Here is a 6,230-nt window from a genome sequence, read left to right as displayed (position 1 = left end):
CCTCCTTCTAATTCTAAGGGAGGCTTTCACATGTAAATGAAAATGCTGTGAGCTATAAAAATGCAAATCATGGTAGTAGCAGGGGGAGTTTTACCCCAGGTGACATTTTTCTAAAAGGTATTAACTTCATTTTAAGAAAATCTCTTAAAATAGATCAGACTCAGTATAGCCTAATTGTAGACTCTTCAATTTTAGCTTGAATTGATTTATTTAATGAAAGTATGCTAGATTATTTACTTTGTATGTCATTAATAATGACAAATGTTATGTAAAAAAGATACAAAAAATAATTTATTTCAACAATTAGTTTTAATCAGGCTTTGCCACAAAGGTAAAATGTGCATTCCATGATTCATGCCCAGTCTCCTCGAGCTCAACCACTGAGCATAGTGACATGACTACAGTGGCCTTTCTTTGGTCTTGCTCATCCAACATTGTCTGGTGGAATGGAGACAGAGGCTCCACTGTACAGTTTTCTAAGAGAAGTCTTTCTGCTGACACCAAAACACTGGGCTTCACATAAAGCATATCAGCTTTGTCATTACATGACAAGGTCCCAACCATTTGTCTTCTTAAAATACTGGCAAATTCAGCACCATATTCACATGTCCATGGCATATGAAGCTGTTGGCTCTGCTAAAATGGTTTCATAATCTAGACTTCAATTGTCTAATTATTAAGCTTTCCCAGTATTCCATTATAACTCGCTGTAATTCCCCTCCACACCAGTGTGTGTGCTGTTCACGCCCTGCTGGTTAATCTGCTCCTCTGTCTCTCTCTATCACTCTGCCCCGCCCCCTACCCCCGTCTTTACTTCTTCAATTTAAAAAAAAGCGGCGGGAGATGAGTCCGAGAGTTAGAGCAAAAACTTCTGAAATATGGGAGTATTTAATATTTCAGGCCAACTGTTAAAAGAGTTGTCTGTACACTCTGTCAAACTTCACTCGGAAACACACAGGAGTTGTTCAAGAAGTTTGGAGCGTTTATTTTCTCTCCTCCGTATCTCCTCCGGGGCTCCAAAGATGCGCTCACAGAAAAGAAGAAGACAACGTAAGTATATGATTATTAATGAAACGGTGAGCTAGTCTGTATTCTTTATTCTTGAGAAGTACAATGACAGTATTTGGATGTTAAACAGGCTACTTAGACTTGGCAGTAATGTTTTAAACCCCACCAAGTTCAAACGCAAGCGGCACAGAGCTGTGGCTGCTTTCAGCGCCATTCATTACAGAGCCAAGCTGGTGATGTTGTTTTATAAAAGTATATTTTTTTTATCTCGTAATTTCCAGAAAGCAGTACACCGTCTTCACAACTCTGAGACAAACTGTAGCAGGCGCTACGAACCGGAGCAAGGGTAAGATTTAAAGAATATGCTTTCATTGAACGAATTTCATTAATTCTTCTATATAAGGACATAGACACGTTAATAGATACCGATCTTAACCATAGTGTTTTTTTTTACAGACTAACCTCGCCTCATAACGAGGCCGTGACCTATATTTGCTCGGAGATGTCTGCAAGTCCAGATTTACATGACGCTGATAATGTCTGCAAGTCCAGATTTACATGACGCTGATAATGACGCCATTGTGTGTAAGTAATTTTTACTTTTTCATCTTTCCTTGTTTAATTTTACTGTGACTTATGTTTTTTATTCATACCACTCTCATATAATTGTTTTCCTGATGCCTGTAAGACATATTAGGAGACAACACGCAGGAGCTTCAGCTAGAAACAACCAGATGTGGCATCGGGGGCAGAAGCTGTGAAGACTTCAGTCGGAGTCGGTCGAGAAGAAAAGAGGGTAAGATTAGATCCGTTTGGTTAATGTGAATATTTTTCAGGTGCATTCATAGATGTGTTGTGTCCATAAGCAGTATATCGCGCAGTACTGATTGTCTGTATTGATTGATTTTACAGCTGCTGGAAGGGAGACAGAGTGTGCTGGCTGCAGGTGAGGTGACATTTGGACGTGCTGACGTGTAAGGTGAGCGTATTGTGTCACTTCCAGTGTTCCCGTGTTACAAACGCTAGTTTGCTGCTCCGGCAAAAACTTATTGAACTCTGCTTTACTGGCTAAATTAGCAGCTATTTGCCTGGATTGCATTTGAATTATAATTGTTTTACTCAAGCACTTATACTTAGCTTCACTTACAGTGACTGACTCGCTGAATTTACAATTGTTAAAACGCTGTTAGCTACTTTAGCTTAGCCATTAGCAATGGCTAATTCCTCTCCCTCTCCTGCTCTTTCTTGCTCTGTGTGTCAAATGTTTAGCTATTCCTCTGCCTCCTTTAGTGATAATGATACATGTAATAAATGTAGTATATTCACTGCTCTTGAGGCAAGGCTTAGTGAATTTGAGTTACGGCTCCGCACCATGGAATCAGAATCGTATGCTTCCGTAGCTAGCCAGCACCATGTAGTTAATGCGGACCACCATACTGTAGCTTCTGTAGCTTCTTTAACTTCTGCTAGCTGTCCCCCGTCAGACCCCGAGCAGCCGGGCGAGTGGGTGACTGTCCGAGGGAAGCGTAGCGTTAGAGGGAAGCGTAGCGTTAGATCTAGACCAGGGAGTGCACATGATGACGGTAGCTCTAAACCGGAGCGTCTTCGCCTCTCTAACAGGTTCTCCCTACTCAGTGATACACCCGCTGAGAAGCCAATTCTGGTTATTGGGAGCTCTATACTGCGATATGTAAAGCCTGTGGCCCCGGCGGCTACAGTACCTACGGTCATATGTGTCCAGCGGGCGATATAGAAACCCATCTAGAGCTGCTGGCTAAAAAGAAGCGTAAATACAGTAAGATCATACTTCACGTAGGGGGTAATGGTCGTAAATCGGAGATCACTAAATTGAATGTTGAGTCACTTTGTGCATACGCAAAGACAATGTCGGACTCAGTAGTTTTCTCTGGACCCCTGCCAAACCTGACCAATGATGAAATGTACAGCCGTACGTCATCCTTCCACCGCTGGTTGTCGGGGTGGTGCCCAGCTAATGATGTGGGCTATGTGAATAACTGGGGGGCGTTCTGGGGAAAACCTGGTCTGATGGAGAGAGACGGCATTCATCCCACCTGGGACGGAGCCGCTCTGATATCAAAAAATCTGACCGAGTTTATTAGACATAAACCATGACAACCCAAGTTTGATATTAGTAATCAGGGGTGCAGTACTACGCGCCCCCCGGTGCTTCCGTTGGAGCAGTCACCCACTCATAGTCTAATAAGCACGGTGTCTGTTCCCCGACTCAGATCGGTTAAATCAAAGGTAAACAACAGATGCGCTATACTTAACAACCTAATTGGAATTAAAACGACTGCAACGATAGAACAAAATAGGAAAATTAGATGTGGACTATTAAATATTAGATCTCTGTCTTCTAAAGCATTATTGGTTAACGAGTTGATATCAGATAACAACATTGATTTATTTTGTCTTACTGAAACCTGGCTGGGCCATGAAGACTATGTTAGTCTAAATGAAGCCACTCCTCCCAGTCATATTAATACTCAAATTCCCAGAGGCTCAGGCCGAGGAGGGGGAGTTGCAGCCATCTTTGATGCAAGCCTGTTAATTACTCCTAAACCTAAATTAAATTATAACTCCTTTGAAAGTCTTGTTCTTAATCTTCAACATCCAAAATGGAAAACATTACAGCCAATTATATTCGTTGTTATTTACAGGGCTCCAGGTCCGTATTCAGAATTTTTATCTGAATTCTCAGAGTTTTTATCATGTTTAGTCCTTAAATCAGACAAAGTACTTATTGTAGGTGATTTTAATATCCATGTGGACGTTGACAATGATAGCCTTAGTACTGCTTTCAACTCAATACTGGATTCAATCGGTTTCAGTCAGAGTGTGCACAAGGCGACGCACTGTTTTAACCACACCCTCGACCTTGTGCTGGTTTATGGTATTGAAATTGAGGATTTAATAATATTTCCGCAGAATTCGGTATTATCAGATCATTCTTTAATCACTTTCGAATTCTTACTACCTGACTATATTAAATTAGATAAAAGCTTCTACACCAGATGCCTATCTGACAGTGCTATAGCTAAATTTAAAGAAGATATTCCAACAGCATTCGACTCTATGTCATGCCTTAACATAACAGAGGATCTCTATGTTAACCTCAGTCCCTCTCAAATTGATACATTTGTTGACGGTGCTACGACTTGCCTACGGACGACCTTAGACTCTGTTGCTCCCCTGAAAAAGAAGATGATGAAGCAAAGGAAATTAGCACCTTGGTATAACTCCCAAACTCGCAAATTAAAACAAATCTCGCGAAACTTCGAATGTAAGTGGCGTTCCACCAAAGTGGAGGAATCCCGTTTGGATTGGCAAGAAAGTCTGAAAACCTATAGGAAGGCCCTAAGAAAGGCCAGATCAGACTATTACTCATCACTAATAGAAGAAAACAAGAACAACCCAAGGTTTCTTTTCAGCACTGTAGCCAGGCTGACAGATAGCCACAGCTCTACTGAGCCATCTATTCCTCTAGCTCTGAGTAGTGATGACTTTATGAGCTTCTTTAATGATAAAATTACAACAATTAGAGATAAAATTCATCACCTTTTGCCCTCAACTTCTGATGGTTCACCTTTCAACGCAGGACCGCTAGAAATAACGACTAGACCTGACATATACTTAGACTGCTTTTATCCTATAGACCTACAACAATTAATGTTAAAGATATCCTCAGCTAAGCCATCTACCTGTCTCTTAGACCCCATCCCAACGAGATTACTCAAAGAAGCGTTACCCGTGGTAAACACTTCATTACTGGATATGATCAATATGTCTTTATTAACAGGTTATGTCCATCCATCCATCCATCTTCGTCCGCTTATCCGGTGTCGGGTCGCGGGGGGAGCAGCTCCAGCAGGGGACCCCAAACTTCCCTTTCCCGAGCAACATTAACCAGCTCCGACTGGGGGATCCCGAGGCGTTCCCAGGCCAGGTTGGAGATATAATCCCTCCACCTAGTCCTGGGTCTTCCCCGAGGCCTCCTCCCAGCTGGACGTGCCTGGAACACCTCCCTAGGGAGGCGCCCAGGGGGCATCCTTACCAGATGCCCGAACCACCTCAACTGGCTCCTTTCGACGCAAAGGAGCAGCGGCTCTACTCCGAGCTCCTCACGGATGACTGAGCTTCTCACCCTATCTCTAAGGGAGACGCCAGCCACCCTCCTGAGGAAACCCATTTCGGCCGCTTGTACCCTGGATCTCGTTCTTTCGGTCATGACCCAGCCTTCATGGCCATAGGTGAGGGTAGGAACGAAAACTGACCGGTAGATCGAGAGCTTTGCCTTCTGGCTCAGCTCTCTTTTCGTCACAACGGTGCGATAGATTGAATGCAATACCGCACCCGCTGCGCCGATTCTCCGACCAATCTCCCGCTCCATTGTGCCCTCACTCGCGAACAAAACCCCAAGGTACTTGAACTCCTTCACTTGGGGTAAGGACTCATTCCGGTTATGTACCGCAGTCATTTAAAGTAGCTGTGATAAAACCTCTTCTGAAAAAACCCACCCTCGATCCTGATGTCTTAGCAAACTATAGACCTATATCTAACCTTCCCTTTCTCTCCAAGATCCTTGAGAAGGTGGTTGCTAATCAGTTATGTGATTTTCTACATAGCAATAGTTTATTTGATGACTTTCAATCAGGATTTAGAAAGCATCATAGCACAGAGACGGCACTGGTGAAAATTACTAACGACCTTTTAACTGCTGCAGACAAAGGACTTGTCTCCATACTTGTTTTACTAGATCTTAGTGCTGCATTTGACACTATTGACCATTCAATCCTGTTACAGAGATTGGAACACTTGGTTGGCATTAAAGGAGTTGCTCTGGGCTGGTTTAAGTCCTATTTCTCTGATCGATCTCAATTTGTAAATGTTAATGATAAATCCTCCAAGTACACTAAAGTTAGCCATGGGGTTCCTCAAGGCTCAGTGCTTGGACCAATTCTATTCTCCTTATATATGCTTCCTCTGGGCAATATTATTAGGAAAAACTCAATTAACTTTCACTGTTATGCGGATGACACCCAATTATACTTGTCAATCAAACCAGACGAAACCAGTCAGCTAGCTAAATTTCAAGCGTGCATTAAAGATATAAAATCCTGGATGACCTATAATTTTCTGATGTTAAACCCTAACAAAACTGAAGTTATTGTGCTGGGACCTAAACACCTCAGAACCTCATT

General features: G+C 42.6%; 2 long non-coding RNA genes across 2 annotated transcripts; both read left to right on the top strand.

Moving 5' to 3' along the window:
• The first annotated feature begins 833 nt into the window (after positions 1-833).
• LOC114547640 (uncharacterized) lies at positions 834-1,493 on the top strand. The gene is made up of 3 exons (XR_003691246.1): positions 834-1,050; positions 1,290-1,354; positions 1,465-1,493. It is a non-coding gene; the product is annotated as an uncharacterized LOC114547640 (long non-coding RNA).
• A 62-nt stretch (positions 1,494-1,555) lies between these two features.
• Positions 1,556-2,059, top strand: LOC114547693 (uncharacterized). The gene is made up of 3 exons (XR_003691256.1): positions 1,556-1,593; positions 1,697-1,804; positions 1,921-2,059. It is a non-coding gene; the product is annotated as an uncharacterized LOC114547693 (long non-coding RNA).
• The last annotated feature ends 4,171 nt before the right edge of the window (positions 2,060-6,230 follow it).

This window comes from Perca flavescens, chromosome 21, assembly GCF_004354835.1.
Source record: "Perca flavescens isolate YP-PL-M2 chromosome 21, PFLA_1.0, whole genome shotgun sequence".
In the NCBI taxonomy this organism is placed as follows: domain Eukaryota; kingdom Metazoa; phylum Chordata; class Actinopteri; order Perciformes; family Percidae; genus Perca; species Perca flavescens.
The sequence above is the reverse complement of the archived record's forward strand: the minus strand, read 5'-3'. Positions and strand labels throughout refer to the sequence as shown.